This window comes from Adiantum capillus-veneris, chromosome 14 (assembly GCF_014529385.1).
Source record: "Adiantum capillus-veneris isolate H3 chromosome 14, ASM1452938v2, whole genome shotgun sequence".
Lineage (NCBI taxonomy): Eukaryota > Viridiplantae > Streptophyta > Polypodiopsida > Polypodiales > Pteridaceae > Adiantum > Adiantum capillus-veneris.
In genome coordinates this window covers 101,145,692-101,165,119 of record NC_140944.1, presented here as the reverse complement: position 1 = coordinate 101,165,119, position 19,428 = coordinate 101,145,692, and the positions used below count along the sequence as shown (strand labels likewise).

General features: G+C 43.9%; 1 pseudogene; it reads left to right on the top strand.

Annotated features, from left to right (window-relative positions):
• The first annotated feature begins 11 nt into the window (after positions 1–11).
• On the top strand, positions 12–878 carry LOC147442847 (uncharacterized; annotated as a pseudogene).
• Positions 879–19,428: the final 18,550 nt, after the last annotated feature.

Sequence of the window (19,428 nt, the reverse complement as noted above, 5' to 3'; positions counted from 1 at the left end):
AAATACCTGCCATGGAGTACGTTTGGAAACACGTGGACCACCCAGTTTACATGTACCAAGATGTGAAACTTGGTAGGGTAAGTATAGCTCTTTGATGATTCAATGATCTCCTCTTGCAAATAATGTTGTCATGGCCCATGACAAGTGCACATTTAATGTAGCCTCTGAATGAGGTGGAGACAAGGCACTGCCCTTGGTGGCTGGACTTGCTTGGTCAATGGGCACCAGAGGAGGAGTTAACGTTGTATGACTTGCACAAAACACAATTGCAGATGGGGACAACAGAACATCAAGAGCGAGGGGGGACTCAATATCTCACTTTGCCTCCATTAGGTCAGCAGTATCTAAGAGTAGTGGCAAGAGGCCTCCAATGCCAGTAAACCTCGACAAGAAATAGTTAATAAATACTTGGTGGCACAACAGCAGTCTGAAAGGGAAAGGACAAACACCTTAGGAGCGTCTAGCGGCAAGGGCACTTATGTTCCACCTGAATTGAAACCAACAAGTAAGGCTAAAAGATAGAAATGTCTTTGGCACTATCAAATACGTGCTGGTGCCTAAAAGAAGATTGCGTGCAGGCACTGTGTTTTGCTTTCATGTTCACGTGGAGGACTGTGGAAGGCAATGACTAACCCAGTCGAGAGCGAGGAGCTGACCTTTAGTGTATCTGAGGCACTCACTATTGTCTGCAGCGTAGGGAGGATTAAAGGGAAGCAAGTAGACAATTGTGTTGATCTAATAATTTCCGACTTTCCTTCTAATGTAGCGGTGGAAGGATTTCCCAGAAGAAGGTTCCAGGGTGGAACAGGCTCGGTGTTAGTAGCTGGACATACCCTATGGAGCTCGGCAGAATATTATTTTTTGTAACCATTCTTTGAGAAAAAACCGACATTTCACCTTTGTAAATATTGGGGCTTACAGAAGTTTCCAGATTGTGTCCCATTTTTGACATTTAGATTGAGTAGATGGTTAAATTGAAACATTAGGGTTTAAGATTGTAAGGTATTTACACCACTTTTGACCTTAATGAGAAAAACCTTTGTCATTTTAAAAAAGTTCTGTCTGTGAGTGAGCGTACTGTGTACGAGAGAGAGTGAGAGTTTCATCTTGACGCTATGCGCGCACTGATGGTCGGAATCGAGTGAGGAGAAGTGCAACATGTTGTCCCCGACGAGAGCTACGCACCGATACTTACATTGCGGGTGTACGGTCTGGTTTTGCGAGCTCGACCTACGAGCTTCATCTGGTGATTCGGTGAGCATACGTTATTCGTTTTCGCATTTCAGCATATCCACGCGTTCGCATTGAGTAGAGATACACATTAGGTACTTTAGTTTTTGGAAACGGCGACCTGCAAATTTCGACCATACATCCTACGTGATTTTGCAGCAGGTGTTTAGGGTTGGGATTTTGGTTTATAGATCTTAGGGAGAGTGACCTATTGGTACAAGTAGGGTCTCCTTCAAGTTCCGGGGCGTTTCAAGAATGTTTGATGGGTATTTCGCTCTTCAAAGCGTTGTAGGAAACCTCCTCTTATGCACTCCTGAAGGCTGTAACTTAGACATTGGGTAGAGACCTCTGTAGGAATTAGTCGAGAGTCGGTCGAGTGTAGATTGACACCCTATGCTTACTTCCACGCGCTGTGAGCAGGATGAAAACACACACAACGTCTCTATAACGACCCGACACAAACTCTTGGGAAGATACACACACACACTATGGGGCACCACTCGGTGTAGACAACACACCTAGCCGAGACAGGGAACACACCTCTGGAGTGAGAGGAGAGAGACTATCCACTTGCCCACTCCACACAAACACACACACACACACACACACCCCAAAAACTCAGCTCAAAAGAGGATAATTTCTGATGTTTAGATACAATTGAGCTTGGGCCAACACCAATGGGGCAAATAGCTCACACAATATGGGTAAAAGATACCAGATACAATCACAAATTGGAGCAGAAACTTCGCTCATAGGAGAAACTTACACAGAAAAACAGCAGGAAAAGAGTGAGAAATTTGGCAAAATGGACAGCTCCATCGCGTCCGGAACGGCCCAAAACCCCAGTCTACAATGTCAAAGTGCTCAAATCCGACCTCGGATGAGCAGTTTACGGCCAAAACAAGCTCCAAAATGAGCAAAAACACACCTGCGGCTGTTCCTCCTCTCTTCTCCACGTTTTTTCTGGTCTTCTCTCAGTTTTTTCAGTTCCCACACTTAGCTTTATTATTTGGGCACCCTTGGCCTTTTAGATGACCTCAAACGGACCCTGAACAGGCCAAAAACTGACCTCGTAGTGCATAGTTGTCACCTTTTTGCATCATCCGCACACCTGGCACTCATTTCTTTTCAATAATGCGTCTCGCAACCACGTGAAGTGTCCCCAAAAAGTGGTCCTAATGATGACCTTTCTCCATAACTCTCACAAGAAAACACCCACGTTGTGTCTTTCCTCATCCGTGTGCAAATATTGACCCCGTTCGCCCTCCTGACGCCACTAGATGCCATCTGACGCACTTGCTTACCTCATGTCGTCGGCCCGCGGATAGCTTCCTCGAGAAGTTTTACGCACTATAAACTCCTCATTATTGTAGAAAAAACATACTGGTACTGGTGATAGTGAAAATCGATGCACTATGTACATGCTGTCCTACCTGTACACATGTGGGCCCCACGTAACCACCTGGCTCTGAAAAATGGGCAATTCTTTATTTGATGCACCATGCATGTATATGTACATATGTGCAATCCCTTGCTCGAAAAAACTCCTGACATAATTTGCCCATCCCCTAGCCTGCTAGATCATTCATGATCAGCAGCAGCAAAGAGAGATATGAGACTCGCCGCATCGCAGGTCTCCTCATCTCTCACCAACATTGCTTGATCCACAGACAGCTCATCTTGCTCCACCATCATCAATCTAGCATGATACAATTTAAGACGCAATCCATTTACCCTTGACTTATGTAGAACACCATCCAGGTTAGCCACCTGATATGTGCCATTTGGAAAACACTCCACTACCTTGAAAGGGCCTTCCCACTTAATTTGAAACTTCTTTTGGAAGGTGTTGTCCAGCTTACTGTTGTAGCGCAAAACGAAGTCATGTTTCTTGATACCCTTACTTTTGACCTTTTCATTTATCTTTGCCAAAGCCTTATCCTGCATCTGCCCATAATGCTCCAATGCGCTCAGCCTATCCAACTGGACCTCTTGTAACTGCAAGAGCCTCTCTTTGAATGCATCACTAGGCGGCCCAAGCAACTTCTCTAACATCTTGACCGTAGGCAACTCTACCTCCACAGGCAATAGTGCTTCCTTTCCATACACCAAATGAAATGGAGTAAACCCTATACCTGTCTTCACCGAAGTACGGTAAGCCCATAATGCACTAGGCAATTCCAAATCCCAATTCTTTCCTTGGTGCTCCGTCACTTTAGAAAGAATTTGTACCAACTCACCATTGAATCTTTCATTTAAGCCATTACACTGCGGTTAATAAGGAGTGGTATGCTGGTGCCTAATCTTCATCTTTGTGCATAAGAAGTCTAGCAATTTAGCTCTAAATCCTGGCCCCTTATCTGAAAGTAGCTCTAATGGCACCCCAAACTTGCAACATATTTCATCATACACAAATTTTGCCACATCCTTTGCAGTGATCTGTTTTACTGCTATAGCCTCTGCCCATCTAGAGAGATAGTCCACTGTCGTCAAGATATAGCCTTTGCCCCTGCTTGTGATAGGTAACGGGCCTCTTGCATCAATCCCCCACTTTTCAAACACATCAAACGCCATAATGGTTTTTCGTAGCTCTGTCTTCAACACTCTCTTCCCAAATGCTTGACACCTATTGCAAGACCTACACCAATGGTGAACATCCTTGTGCAAACTAGGCCATACATACCCCTCTTGCAAAATCTTATGCAAGGTGATCTTTAGAGCAAATTGGCCACCACATGTGCCTTCATGATTCTCTTCCAACACTCTGTAAAGCTCCTCCCGCCAAGGTACATGTCTCAACACGAGATCCGCCCCTTTCATGTATGAGACATCACCAATCAATTTGTACCTGTATGCTCTACGCACAAAGCCATACTTCTTAGACTTCTGAATCTCCTTTGGAATGATTCCTGTTAGCAAAAACTCCTCTTCTTGAGCCAAACTTTCCCGGCCATGATAAAGAGGTAAAGTGGTCCTCAACACAAATAGCTCCCCAATCATGCCTTGAGCTGCTTCATGTGCCTCTCCATTTAGAGCACGTTCAATGTGTCTGATGATCCATGCTTCGAACTTTTTTAACAGGCCTTTAATTCTGAAGCACATTTCCTTCAATGAGGTGTTCTTGCTCTTCCACACACCCAACACTTGCTTCACCACTAACAAGGCATCACCTTTTATGCTCAACCTTCGAATCCCATGCTTCAAACAAATGTGTAATCCGGCTTCCAGAGTAGCATATTCAGCCTCATTGTTACTATGAGCATCCAACTTGAACCCTCTCTTGCATACTAGCTTCCCCTCTGGATCATAAAGTGCTATACCCCCTGAAGCTGCATCATGGCTCTTTCTGTATGAACCATCAAAGAACAACACATGTGCATTGCTGATCTGTGGCACTTCTTCAACTACCTTTCTCACCACCTCTTCCTTAACAATAAGGGGATTCTCCTTGTAGGTCAACAAATCAGCTAGGGTAGCCCTTGTACAGTCTTCCACTAGAAAAGAGAACTCAAACTCTTGCAGCTCAATTACCCATTTCTTCACCACATTTGACATGTTAGTACCATTAATTAACTGTGGCAAAAAGGCATAACTCATCAAGAAAACAAAAGGCCATGGTAGCAAGTAATGACGAAATCTTCGACAAGCAAATATTACACTTTCTCTCCGCTACCAAATTCACTCGGCTTGCACAATACACTGGCCACATATAATGGCTGCCCTTCCCCTTTTGCAATAGCATGGCTCCAATGGCATCATCCCGTACTGATGGATTTACATAAAACACTTTCTCCCAATTAGGAGCTTGCATGGCTGACAACCCCCCTAACACCTCTTTCACCTTTTGAAACACTTCTTCACACTTGTCATCCCATTGCAATGGATCATGCTTTGCCACTTGTTGTAATGGATAAAGAAGCTGCGAAGACAATAGAATAAACCGTGCCATGTACTTCACTTTGTGTATAAAGGTTGCCAATTGCTTCGTACTCGTAGGTGATGGAAGAAGAATAATAGACTTAACCTTGTCTGGATCAGCCTCAATGCCATTTTCTGACACCATATGGCCCAATAACTTCACCCTTGGCTGTGCTAGATGACATTTCTTTGGATTTAGTTGTCCTCCACATTCATCATATCGAGCCAATACCATCTGCAGCTTCTCATGGTGTTCAACCCTACTGCTATAAAGACAGAAGTCATCCATAAAAGCTTTAGCACAACTACCAATGAATGGTTCCAACACCCAATTTGCTCTCTCTTGATAGAAGGAAGGTCCATTTGACAACCCAAATGGCAATACTGTGTAGCAATGGCAGCCCCATGGCGTAATAAAAGTGGTCTTTGTGCGGTCTTTAAGAGCAATCTTCAATTGAAAATAGCCTGAAAAACCATCACACACATTGTACCTCTCATAACCTGCCACTGAATCCAAGATCTGATCGATGAATGGAAGAGGATATGGGTTCTTCTTAGTGGCTGTGTTTAAGGGTTTAAAATCTACACAAATTCTCCACTTCCTATCCTTCTTTGGACTGACTACAACTGGACTCACCCATTCTGTGGTCTCTACAGGGACTATGAACCCTGCCTTCAATAACTTGTCCACCTCTTCTTGCAAGGCTTCCATTTTCTCTTGACCCATCCTTCTTAGCCTTTGCCGCACTAGCTTAGCACCTTCTTTCAGCTCTATATGCATCTCTTTGCTCTTGAACCCTCTGATCTCTTCATATGAAGTAATGAACAAATCAGGAAAACTAGCCAGCATGTGCAAATATATATCCTTCTCCATAGCTGAGAGGTCTCCACTGATCATTTGTGTCAACAATTCCTGCTTCTTTGACAACTCAACCTTGGTTTTCATTAGCCCTTCAATCACTTCATAACGCCCTTCACTTTCATCTTCAACCTCATTCGCAAATGCAACTAAACCAAACTCCTGGATTTCTTTGTCCATCAAAAGAAATGCAACATCAGCATCCTCATCACTGCTGGTAGTGCTATCACTGTCCTCATCTGTCACCGTGGAAGAGTCTTCATCACTAGACTCATCCTCATCTTCATAAAGCTCCTCTAATCGTTTCCTTGTGTCCATATTATAAAGCTTCTTGGTACCTGTCTTTCCATAGATGCTAATCGTACCATGTCGCCAATCTTGAACAGCTCCCACTGCACGTAACCATGATCTTCCTAGTATAATATGATATGCTCCCAACCCTGCTGGCATCACATGAAAATCAACCACTGCCTTTGCATCATATGCCTCCACTTCTAAGCTCTTTACAACACCCAAGCATTTTACTTTTTGATGGTTTGCCAATATGATCCGAAAACCTGACACCCTGCCACTGTGAGACCCATCTTCTTAACGCATGAGTGTGTTATGACGCATATTTGGGCTCCGCCGTCCACATAACCTTGTCCCAAATTTTTCCTTTTATGCCACACATCTACTATTGGACAAATGTCCGGTAGCTCTTCCATTGCCAACACCTTTACTGAACCTCTCTCTGGCTCTTTCTCCATTGGGTTAACCATCCTCTTCCACTGTCGCTTTAGCTTAGGCACCATCTCTATAAGCTGCCCAAAAGTAACATCTGCCTTCCTGCTCGTCAGATCCTCCTTCAAGTCATAGCTTAATTTCCCATCCCCTAGTGGAAAATCTAAAACATGAAACTTTCGACGAGCTCTCCTTTTCCTCTTGGCCTTGACATCCTCGCCTTCATGGCTCTTTCCTTTCTTCTTACTAGGACCTGGGGCACTTCTTCCTTCCTTATCCTCTGTGGTCCTCTTCCCAATAGGCATCACTAATGTATCCTCTAGCTTTGATGCCTTCTCCAAGGTGACTACATGTAGCACTTTTGTCTTTCCCTTTTCCTCCTGGGTCAGTCCACTGGTTCCTTCGTCTCCCTTAATTTCGATGCCATAATCATTTGACCTAGTTAGCACCTGTCTTGGCAATGGATACATGTCTCCCCCCATCCTTGGTGGCTTATCACATTGCGGGCTGATGTGACCCAACTCTCCACAATTATAACATGTGGGCATCTGCCTCCAAAACCTACCATTGCTTTGTCCAGCACCATTCCTAGGCCTTTCTTCACCTCCTGGCTGATTTGCAAACCTCCCTCGACCTCGATTATTTCCCACTTGACCTAGCATGTTTAGGCTGAGTTTCTTCATCAAATCTACCACTTGCCTCATGTCTTTCCTTAGCCCATCATCTTGCACCGATGTAGTGACCACTGCTAGCATAACTTGAGTAGTAACAGGAACCACTGGTTCATGATGAACCCCTGACATGCGACCTTGTAAAGACTCTATAGGCTGAAATTCAGACCTCATGGGCAAAGACTCCACCCCTAGCTGTCTCATTTTCCTCAACTTCCACTCTTTGTTCCTTGCTACCTCTAGTGCATCTTCATATGTCCTAGGCTTCTTTAGCTCCACTCTCCAACGTATATTCTCCCAAAGACCAGCCAAGAACTTGACCTTCTTCATCATGTCAGACGGGGGTACCTGTGGTGCTAAGGCCTTGCACATCCGCTCCCATGCCAATGAGAACTTACGTATGTACGCATCTACTGGCTCACCTTCCTTTTGCACCAAACCTTGTACTTGTTGCCACACTTTGTCAGGATCTTCTATCTTCACAAACTCCACTTCCAACCCATGCCTTAGATTGTCCCAACTCAATCTTACAGGTGGATCCGCTGCACACAACTCCTCTTCAAATGTTTTGGACCAGACTCGTGCATCACTCTTCAAACAAATTTGGAGAAGACGTAGCATCTGTGCAGGGTCATGAATCTGGTTGCTAATGCAGGCAACCTCCATCTTTTCCAAAAAATCTTCCACATCTTCATCACTTCTTCCATGAAACTCCGGATAAGAGAAAGCCATGGCTACCCAAGTTACAATGCTTTGAGAACCCCTTTGAACACACGTGCAAGAACCCAAAACTTTTGACTACCCAATCCCCAGAAACTTCAATGGAGCTCAACTGTAGATAAGGACAAACACATGCACATCAAATGAGTTTTCATAGTTAATCATTAGAATGAAAACAGGCAAAGGACATTCCAGGATCTCTCTCAATCTTCTTGGCCCGAACATAAAGACTATGCGCTGCTGGAAAAAAATCTTCTTGGACACATGAACATTTATATGGATTCTTTGAGTTAAATGAAATGGAGTGAACTGAGGTCCATTTTGATCATCCATTAAAGTCAACCATGCAGCTCCCAAGAAAGCACACCTGTCTTTTCCTCTGATTTTGCCAAAATTTCAGCATCATAACAACATAAATGGCTCAAAAGACCAAAAACCAGCCATCATAACTTGGAAAATTTTTGACAGAGTTTCCCCAGAAGTAGAGTAGTGTGAACCCAAAATATAGACCATATATGTATGCATAAACTGTCAACAATAGAACCCGAGCATCAAATAGGACTCACGAGTACATAGCCTATGGCGAGGTCACGAAAAGGGTGCTCTAGCTACCTGTATCACCAAAAGGATCTCCACATTTGAGAATCCCCCAGCTCAATAAAAACCTCACGCTATCGACCCTCACACGAAGGCTAATGCAAATCGCGTATAGTCAAGTCTCAGAAATGATTATCTTCCAGACCAAGTCTCAAAAATGGCTAGGACTGCCAAATAAAACCAAATATGGCTCCACAAAGGCGTACCATGGCAGTTTCCACAAGTAACGTACAATCCGGCAGACAATGCGCTCAAACAGGCGCCAAGTGATGCATACCCACAACAACTGCAAGTGACTTCACCGATAGTATACCACTGTACTCCAGCTACCTGTACCTGTACCTGTAACCTGTAACCTGCAACCTGTAATCCCGAATCTCGAAGCTTGAAGCTCGAAGCAGAAGGTACTCGAAGAAGATCCTCCATGGGGGCTCCAAAAGAATGTGAGCGGGATGAAAACACACACAACGCCTCTATAACGGCCCGACACACACTCTTGGGAAGATACACACACACACACTATGGGGCACCACTCAGCTTAGACAACACACCTAGCCGAGACAGGGAACACACCTCTGGAGTGAGAGGAGAGAGACTATCCACTTGCCCACTCCACACAGACACACACACACACACATACATCCAAAAAACTCAGCTCCAAAGAGGAGAATTTCTGATGTTTAGATACAATTGAGCTTGGGCCAACACCAATGGGGCAAATAGCTCACACAATATGGATAAAAGATACCAGATACAATCACAAATTGGAGCAGAAACTTCGCTCATAGGAGAAATTTACACAGAAAAACAGCAGGAAAAGAGTGAGAAATTTGGCAAAATGGACAGCGCCATCGCGTCCGGAACGGCCCAAAACCCCAGTCTACAATGTCAAAGTGCTCAAATCCGACCTCGGATGAGCAGTTTACGGCCAAAACAAGCTCCAAAATGAGCAAAAACACACCTGCGGTTGTTCCTCCTCTCTTCTCCACATTTTTTCTGGTCTTCTCTCAGTTTTTTCAGTTTCCACACTTAGCTTTATTAGTTGGGCACCGTTGGCCTTTTAGATGACCTCAAACGGACCCCGAATAGGCCAAAAACTGACCTCGCAGTACATAGTTGTCACCTTTTTGCATCATCCGCACACCTGGCACTCATTTCTTTTCAATAGTGCGTCTCGCAACCACGTGAAGTGGCCCCAAAAATTGGTCCTAATGATGACCTTTCTGCATAACTCTCACAAGAAAACACCCACGTTGTGTCCTTCCTCATCCGCGTGCAAATATTGACCCCGTTCGCCCTCCTGACGCCACTAGATGCCATCTGACGCACCTGCTTACCTCATGTCGTCGGCCCGCGGATAGCTTCCTCGAGAAGTTTTACGCGCTATAAACTCCTCATTATTGTAGAAAAAACATACTGGTACTGGTGATAGTGAAAATCGATGCACTATGTACATGTTGTCCTACCTGTACACATGTGGGCCCCACGTAATCACCTGGCTTTGAAAAATGGGTAATTCTTTATTTGATGCACAATGCATGTATATGTACATATGCGCAATCCCTTGCTCGAAAAAACTCCTGACAGCGCGTGCGGGTCGAGCTTCGTCCTTAGCTGACAAATCTTGCTAGGTGAGTTCTCGCTCTACTGACGTCCGTCGTGGCGTATTCGCCAAAATTGGGCACCCCAATTTTGGCGAATACGCCACGACGGACGTCAGTAGAGCGAGAACTCACCTAGCAAGATTTGTCAGCTAAGGACGAAGCTTGACCGTAGGCGCGTGGAAGCAAGCATAGGGTGTCAATCTACACTCGACCGACTCTCGACTAATTCCTACAGAGGTCTCTACCCAATGTCTAAGCTACAGCCTTCACGAGTGCATAAGAGGATATTTCCTACAATGCTTTCAAGAGCCAAATACCCATCAAACGTCCTTGAAACGACACAAAACTTGAAGGAGACCCTACTAACACCAATAGGTCGCTCTCCCTAAGGTCTTTGAACCAAAATCCCAACCTAAACACCTGGTGCAAAATCATGTAGGATGTCTGGTCGAAATTTGCAGGTCGTCGTTTCTAGAAACTAAAGTTCCTAATGTGTAGCTCTACTCACTGCGAGCACGTGGATATGCTGAAATGCAAAAACGGATAATGTATGCTCATCGAATCACCAGATGAAGCTTGTAGGTCGAGCTCACAAAACCAGACCGTACATCCACAATGTAGGTATCGGCGCGTAGCTCTCGTCGGGGGCAACACGTTGCACTTCTCCGCACTGAATTCCGACCACCGGTGCACGCGTAGAGTCAAGATGAAACTCTCACTCTTTCTCGTACATAGTACGCTCACTCATAGACAAAACTTTTTTTAAATGACAAAGGTTTTTCTCATTAAGGTCAAAAGTGGTATAAATACCTTACAATCTCAAACCCTAATGTTCCAATTGAACCATCTACTCAATCTCAATGTCAAAAATGGGATACAATCTGGAAACTTCTGTAAGCCCCAATATTTACAAAGGTGAAATGTCGGTTTTTTCTCAAAGAATAGTTACAAAAAATAATATTCTGCCGAGCTCCATAGGGTGTGTCCAGTTGCTAACAGCCCCCCCCTCCTAGTTCATGTCATCCCCGACATGGCAGTTGAGTTGCTTCTTCAATGTAGGCTTTCTCTCATCTTGAGAAGGGACTCATATCTCGCATGCTGAGCCAGTAGCGTCGGGCCGAATATATCTGTGCTGATTGTGAAGAAGCCCATGTAGAAGGCTTCTTCAAAGGCCTGGAGGTGATACGAAGGAAAAAACATAGTTCTCTGGTATAGTGCATGTATCACCTCGTGAGAAGGCTGAGCAGACAGATCGTATGCACATCTGTATGTATCTTGAAAGAAAAAGATATTGTCTGTCGCCTGGCCTAGTTTGAATGTTTCGAAGACTGCCAAAAGGGTTTTACATATCTTTCTCATCATGATGCAAGATAGGTCAGGCGAGCCAATGAACAATTTGATGGCGCCCCTTAGGGTTTTCACCATGTATTGCTCACTTATTCTCTCGCCTGCCTTCAAGCCTCGCAGCTTCGGGTAATTTAGCCAAGTGGGTTGGCTTCTTTGCAGCAGCTCGTGGGATTTCCATGTCCTCATCCTTGGTAGAGGGCAAAAACTGACATTATCTCTGATCACTTTAGGTGCCTCTACCAGATGGATTAGATATTGAGGATATTTTGTGAGCCATGCCTTTCTCCACCTGGGCTGAGAATCCACTATCAGCTTGACCCCTTCAGGTTTGGAGATATCTCCTTTGTACGATGGCACTGTTGGCTCCTCTTTTATCCATTTGTTGATAGTAGCAGCTTCGTACTTTAGCCGAGGATATGGGAGAGAGGACTGTAGCCATTCACACCGAAGGTTACTGGCATCTATCTTCTGAATAGTCATCGATTTAAACACTCTCTGCTCCCATTCCAATGCTTCTTTGGCTGTGTATCTGATTGCCGCTTCTATGGCCTTTTGCAGCTTCTCTTCTTCTTCTTGTGTCAGATCTTGTGGCTCTTGTGAGGGTCCCACCAGGATTTCCTCTTGCATGGTGGTGTCCACTAGATCTGACACATTCTCTACATCGATCCCCTCCATTGTTGCTGGCCCGGTGCTAAATTGCTGCTCTTCCGTTTGCTACTGGCCTCTCAGCTCTTCTACTTGCTTCTGAAGTGTCTTCTTTTCCTCTTCCGCTTGCTCTCCCATGTTTACTAGGAGGTCATTCAGATAGGCATTGATTTTGTCCGCCTCCTCGAGCTTTGTCTTGATGGCTTCTAGCTCATTCTTCATGGCATGATTCTCTTCTTCTAGGCAGTTTTGCATTACTAGAGACCCCTCGGCCAGCATCAATCTTTGCCGCTTCTACATTGTTAACTCCTTTTGGAGTTCCTTCATTTGTTTTTCATACAATTTAGTCTCTGACGTGGTGTCAATCGAGCTAGCAGCTCGGACTCTGGCCGGAGATGCTCCTAGCCGTTGGATGGTCTGATCTTTGACTTTAATCTGATCTTTAAGCTCTATTACCTCATCTTGGCTCGCATCATGCTCTATCTCTACCTTTTCCTTGGAATTCCTCAGTGTTACCACTTCTTTGGATTCTTCAGCAAGTTGTAGAGTTAGGTCGTCCCTTTCTCTCTCTGCATCTGTCAATGACTTGCTGATTTTCTTGTATTCCTCTTCAGCTCTTTGAAGCTTGTTTTTGGCTGCTTGATTTTGTTGTTCCATCTCCTGGCATCTTTGTAATGCCGCATCCAAACTAGCTTGCAGCTTTGTTTGTTTGTCCATATGCTCTTGGCTCTGTCTTTGTAGTTAGTTGACTTCAATCTTGATCTGAACTTCATTGGCTTTGAGTTTATCAATCTCACTCTCCGTGGCCATTGATCTTGCTTTGAGCCCGGTTAGCTTTTGCATCACCACATCCCAATCATTGGTCGGTGGTTGTAGGTTCACTATATTGGTGGCCATCTCTTTCAGTTCTACTAACCGAAGGCTCTGCATTTGTTCCTTGGGCCTTATGCTTGCCAATTCAAATGCTACTGTAGCTGCCTCTTCTCGAGAGTAACCCGCAGCTAGTAGATCAAGAAATATTCTGAAATTATTTTCTTCTGGATCTAGCTTCTCCTCTTTTGGTTCAGCTTCTTCTTTCTGCTCTTCCTCTTGGCTCTTCTCTTGCTTGGAATCTTCTTGTTCATCCTCCTTTTTTTGGGTTTGTGGAGGGCTAAGAGGAGCTGGTGATGGGGGTGGGCTGGGGACTCCGGGCTTGACGGGGGCGTTGGTGGAATTTTCTTGAAATCCTGGTCCACCTTGGTCTTTCTCTCTCTTTCTTGGCCTTCCTGCTCTTCTAGCAGTTGCCGTCTTACTTCGTCCACTTCTTCTTCTGTAAAAGGGACATTCGGGATATTTTCGGTTGTAGCATCTAAAATATCAAAATTTTTTATGTAGTCTTCAAACCGATCTCGGTGCACCCTTCGTGATGATCCTGACATGGCTTCTAGTGATGGCTTCCACAGCTCGCTTAGATCTCCCTTGAGTGCTCTTTCGGCTCTGAAGATTTCCATTACTCGTTCTAGCCGTGCCGCTTTCCGTGACTTGGTCTCTTTGATCGGCACTTGTAGACTCTCTTTCTTTCCTTTCTTCGACTCTGGTGGCTCTTCTAGCACGGTCTCTAACCGGCGCTTCAAACGTGTGGCTACTCTGGGTGCCCTGGGAGTTTCTTCTTCTTTATCTTCCTTTAGCTTTAGCCAATCATTATGTGAGGGAGGTTCAGGCCAGTTTCCCTTGGCATGTAGTGCTCCATAGACCACTTTTGTTATTAGCTCACCAGGTAAAATGTAGGTGGGATTTTTGTTCCCCATCTTCACCAGGTTGTCATGGATGTAAGCAGCATAATTGATCACTTTTGGCTTGCTCTTCTGCATTTCCCAGGTGAAGGTGGTGGCAATGGCTCCAGGTGGCATTCTGTATTTTTGTGGCTGCTTTGTACACATGTGGAAGTATTGGTTGTAGAGCTGGCTCATGATAGCCACTTTTGGGTTTGCAATATCTTCAAATGTGTAGTTGTTCTTCTTTTCTGAGTAGACTTTGACTTCATCTCTTCTCTTAGTCACACTATCTCCTTTGTTGGAGATGTCAAGTGCGGCTGCCACCACCCTCTCTGTGATGACAATCATGGTATCTGGCTTGCCTTGAAGATCAGTGACTCGGGCCACTCCATCTTCTTTGATAGTGGTTACAAATTCCCACACTCTTTTGATGTCAATCCCCGCTGGCAAAGCTTCAAAGTAGTTATGTAGATCCAGCTTTTCCAGGTAATCTCCCATCTTGCTTCTGACAAACTCATTGAGCTCCCGTGGTATCATGGGTAGCTCTACTGCATTTCCTTCAGGATCTTTGAACACGCCTTGGTAGATCTTCAAATCATTGGACTCTAGAAAATCATCCTGAATCCATGTGCTGGTTGTCTTTAGCGTTCCTTCTCGGATCACAAATGGCTCTACTTCTTCCAAGTAGTCTTTTATTTTCATCCTCTTCTCCTTTGCAGGTGATTTTGTGGCTGCCATGGATCCTATTGCACTCGGTAGTCCGAAGTTAGCATTTTTTCCATATTAGCTGAGAAACTGAGTTCTAACTATCCAAATGACTTGAAAATTGAAAATAAAACTTAAAAGGAACTAGGGAAGCTCTGCATGTGCTCATAATAGCTTTCTAGCTAAAAATTATCATTTAGACATCCTACACGTAGGATGTCTACCTTGCCTGTTTTTTGTGAAACTTGGCATGATGGTGGCCCTTGACCTGTGCAACATGGCTATGTGATTGGAATTGGGTTTGGGCATTAAAAAGTGCAATTTTGGGAAGATTCAGGCTTTAGGCTCACAAATTGGGTAGGATGTCCTCAACAGGGGGAAAATGATATTCAAATGGGTTGAAATTTGATATACAGGCTTCTTGCACCATGTAAATGGCTCCTATGAAGTCAGATCTTACACAGTAGGTCAAAATCACACTGGAGACATCCTATGCGTAGGATGTCTTTTTCATCAAAATGACTTGAAATTGATTCTGGGGTTAGCTCTTGGCATGTGGAACATGCCCCTGCTCTTGGATTTTGATTTGGACAAGAATTTGTGTTGTTAAGAGCATTTGTACTGTTTTTAGGCTCAAAAAGTGCACCTTGGAGGTGTTGGGGGCCAAATGTGATGGGAATGGCTTGAAACTTGATACATGGGGTCATAAAGGTGTTATAGAGAGATCTGGAACTAAAAAATGCTAGCTAGGGGCCAAATTTCTCATTTAGACATCCTACGCGTAGGATGTCTATTTCATCATTTTTCACATATGACCCCACAGATAGCTTGGCAATGTGCTCATGAGTATATTGTGAAAGTTTCATGTGATTTGGACTAGTTTTGGTAGGTCTATGACCCATTATTGCCTCTATGCTCTGACTTTGCGTTTTTTGATGCATATGAGGTCAATTTTTGTCCAAATGTGATGAAACTTGGTGGCTAGCATGTACAGGCTATCCAGAAGTAGTGTGTGATGAGAGATATTGGGGTTGGTGCCCAGAATTGGCCTTTGAGACATCCTATGCGTAGGATGTCTCCTGATGAAATTTATGTTGGAGGTGCTACTGGTGCCTGCCCTGAGCCTCCCTAAGTCCCTTTTAAGCCCTATTTCAACAAAAAAATTCAAATAGATAAAAAGAAACTCCCTGTGTGGATTTCAAAGCTTCCGAGACGTTTTCTGACTCTTGGAGTGCTTTTTGGCGATGAAATTTCTTGATGTTGGTCTCCATAGCTTCACGGTCCCTTGGGGCTCCTCGCCATATGGTTTTTGTCGACTTTGACTTCATCGGAGCTCCGTTTGGCAATTTGTCGCTCTAAAAGCACCCGTGGTTGCGTTTACATGTCGTCGATGACTTGTGGTGGTCTACCACCATAGGACTTGGTTGTTGATGGTCTAGGAAATCCGCTCGTGAATTTTGGTGGCAAACGGACATACGGTTTGGCCGTGAGAGTTATTTGACGCTTTGTGTGTCCGATGCCATTTCTGAAGCTTAGTGCCGCTTCGGGTCACCTTATGGCCATGTGGGCTATATAGACTTGTCGAGCATGTCGAGATGCTCCTACCCATGAGTTTTGGTAGCATTTGGGCACCTTTCCTTCGATTTTCCATTTGTTGGCCTCTTGCGGGGCTCTAGAAGTTAGGGTTTTTCTCAATGGTTTTCTACCTCCTTTGGTCATTCAAAAGTGGTCTCCTATGCTAGGGTAAGCCTCCGATGAAGCCTCATTGCTTTTGGGTTAGCCGTTAGGTGGTCACTTCTACCTGTAGGTCTCTACTGCCCTCTGCCCGTGTGAACCCTACGCTAGTTTTTGCGACAAAACAACAAACATGCGCGAAAAGCTCAAGGTGGTGAGCCTACCTCTCATGTCTGGAGCCTTTCGGGTGGTCGTGCGCGTCGTAAAAGCCGTTGGAAGTCCCGTTCGCTCTAGGTGGCAGGAGCTCTCTCTCAAAAGGCTATAGTAGAAATGAGCTTAAAATGACGTGGAAAAATCTTATAATGGGGTTCCCCGAACCACTTTCCATGAAATTTGACATGTTGTGAGATGCGGTTTAGGCTCAAAAATTTCTTGATTTGGACTCCATTTGCCCAATTTTGGAGAAATTTGACGTTTCGGTCAAAATTTGGCCAAAACATGCTTTCCGCTCCATTCACATAATTGTACCCCCATTGTACCATAGATTGTCCTATAGTCATTGATTATCCCCATATATTTTGTGTTTCATTACGATCGTTTTTCACCTGCTTTTTGTATTTTTGAAGTTTTTCTGTCGATAATTAGTAAAACTAAAAAGAAAATAGCAAATTAAACCCAAAAATCTCCAAAAATCATAATAACTCAAAAACATCACCGCAAAACACTATATACACTCACCTGCAATTTTTATGGCCGGATTTCTCCGTTTTACCAATATTTTGCCTGAAAAATGGCTATTTTTACCTATATTACACACACCTAGGGGCTTGATTTGGCGTTTGGTCCCATATACTTGTATATTCATGCTATATAAGGGCATATGTACTTGGGTTAGTCCAAAAAAATTTGCAATCAAACGACAACCCTTTAAAATAGTCAAAAAACATGCCCTTTTTTGCTCTTTTTTCCATTGGGTCCACATTTAAGAATGCCTCCCCCCCTCCTAGCCGGAGTTCTCCCGGACGCCAAGGTATCGCCTTGGTGTATGTCCCATGCCTGGCTTAAAAAATTGTGCTAATGCTCGGCCGTGTAATGTGCCCCTATATGATGCATACTCGGTCAATGCATGGAAAAATCAATGTTGTGCAAGAGGAGGTAATAAGCAAGGTGCTTATTGGCATTCACGATTGAGGTTTCCTGTTTGTTGTTGATTTGGTCAGCAGATTTTCTTTGCAAGTAAAAGTTGTAACTCTACCGCTCTCTGTTTGATCGTCTTTCTTGCAAAAGTTTCTTGGTTTGTCGCTATTGTCGATATGGCCATGGTTATCTCCTTGGAGAAAATTGACTTGGCTGAATTGGCCGTAGTCTTTGTCTCTTTTGCTTTCCATTTGTAGCTTTGTTTTGGAGGTTTTTGTAGGGTTATTGCTACTTTCGCGGTTGTCATTGTTTTGCTGCTGATTGGCACCCACATAGATCGGTTTGCCAGTTCCATATGTAGTGTTTGTCTGCATGCCGATGTTGCTTGTACTGAAGGGAGTTCCTGTTGCTTTGGTTTCAGGATCCAAATGCGAGTCGCATTTAAGTTGTTACTGAGCAATCTTTCTGGGATCCATATCTGTTTTATTCCCTTGGTTTTTGGTTGAACTGTGTGCTTCTGTTGACTTCTTCTGTTGTAATGTGGTTTGTCTGCCATGTTACCTCTATCCTTCCGTACCTATACTTGTTTTGCGCGTGTTGCTAACCTTGATCTTTTCACCGTGGTCTGTGTTGTTTTATGCTTGTAGTGAACATGGTTGACAGTTCCCTGTTTGTTCTTTAGAGGCACCCATTACTTTGGTTCTTTCGTGATTGTGTTGTTGCCATCTGGTTCTTCCGGGGTTGCTGAGCAAAGAGTATCACCTGTTTTTCTTGTGCATGCTGAATTTTGACTTCATCCGCATTCCAATCTATCTGCACATTATACTCTTTTTGCCAAGGTTGTCTCAACAACATGGGGTGTTGTGTTCTTTCATCCTCAACAAAGAATGTGATGTACTACTTTCCAACACTTGTGGAGTAGGATGTAGTTGATCTTTGAGCTTGAGCTGTTTGTATAATATATAAGAGATTAGATTTGCTTGAGCTCCAGAATCAAGCAATGCTGTCGATTCAACTTGATTGCTACCCACTTTGACTGCAATTATTGGCTCCACTGTGTCTTCATCAAAATTCTTTAGTCGAATATCATTTATTCGCAATGGTGATCCACATTGTTGTTGTCATCTTAGAAGCCGTCTTTTGGCAATGCGTTATTTTGCTTCTTCTTCGGCCTCTTCTCGTACTCTCCGTTTCTCCTTCATCCGTTGTTTTTCTTGATGGATTTGTTGAAGCATATCCTGTGTTAGTGGTAAATGATATTTTTTTAATCGACACCCACTAATCCAATTTGGTATTTTTTCACTTGCTAATGTAGCAAGCTTGACAGCTCCACTTTGTGATAAGTCACTAATCACAAAGGGTCCCATCCCTCGCTTTTTAAGTTTCTTGGCGTGTTGCTTCAAGGTATAAACAAGTACATAATCACATGTTTTGAACTCTTTCGTGCGCACATACTTGTCAAAAAACTCTTTTTGTCTTCTCTTTTTAGTATAGATTGAAGCTACAGCTCTCAATCGAAGTTCATCTAGCTTTTCAAGATCATCCACTCTTGACGAGAGCTCATGCCCGGTCCATTTTAAGTGTTTCACTACTCGTAGAGTTGGAATTAAAAACTCTATGGGTAATATAGCGTTTAGACCAAACACCATGTTGTACGGTGTTGTTCCTATTGATGTTTGTATGCTACCCTGTATGTCCATAGTGTTGAGTGTAACTATTGATCCCAATCCATCCTTGACTCTGATACAATTTTAGTCAAAAAAGTGCATAGTGTTTTATTTGTGGCCTCAGCTTGTCCATTTGCCTATGGATGATATGGAGCAAATTTTCTATGTATGACCATG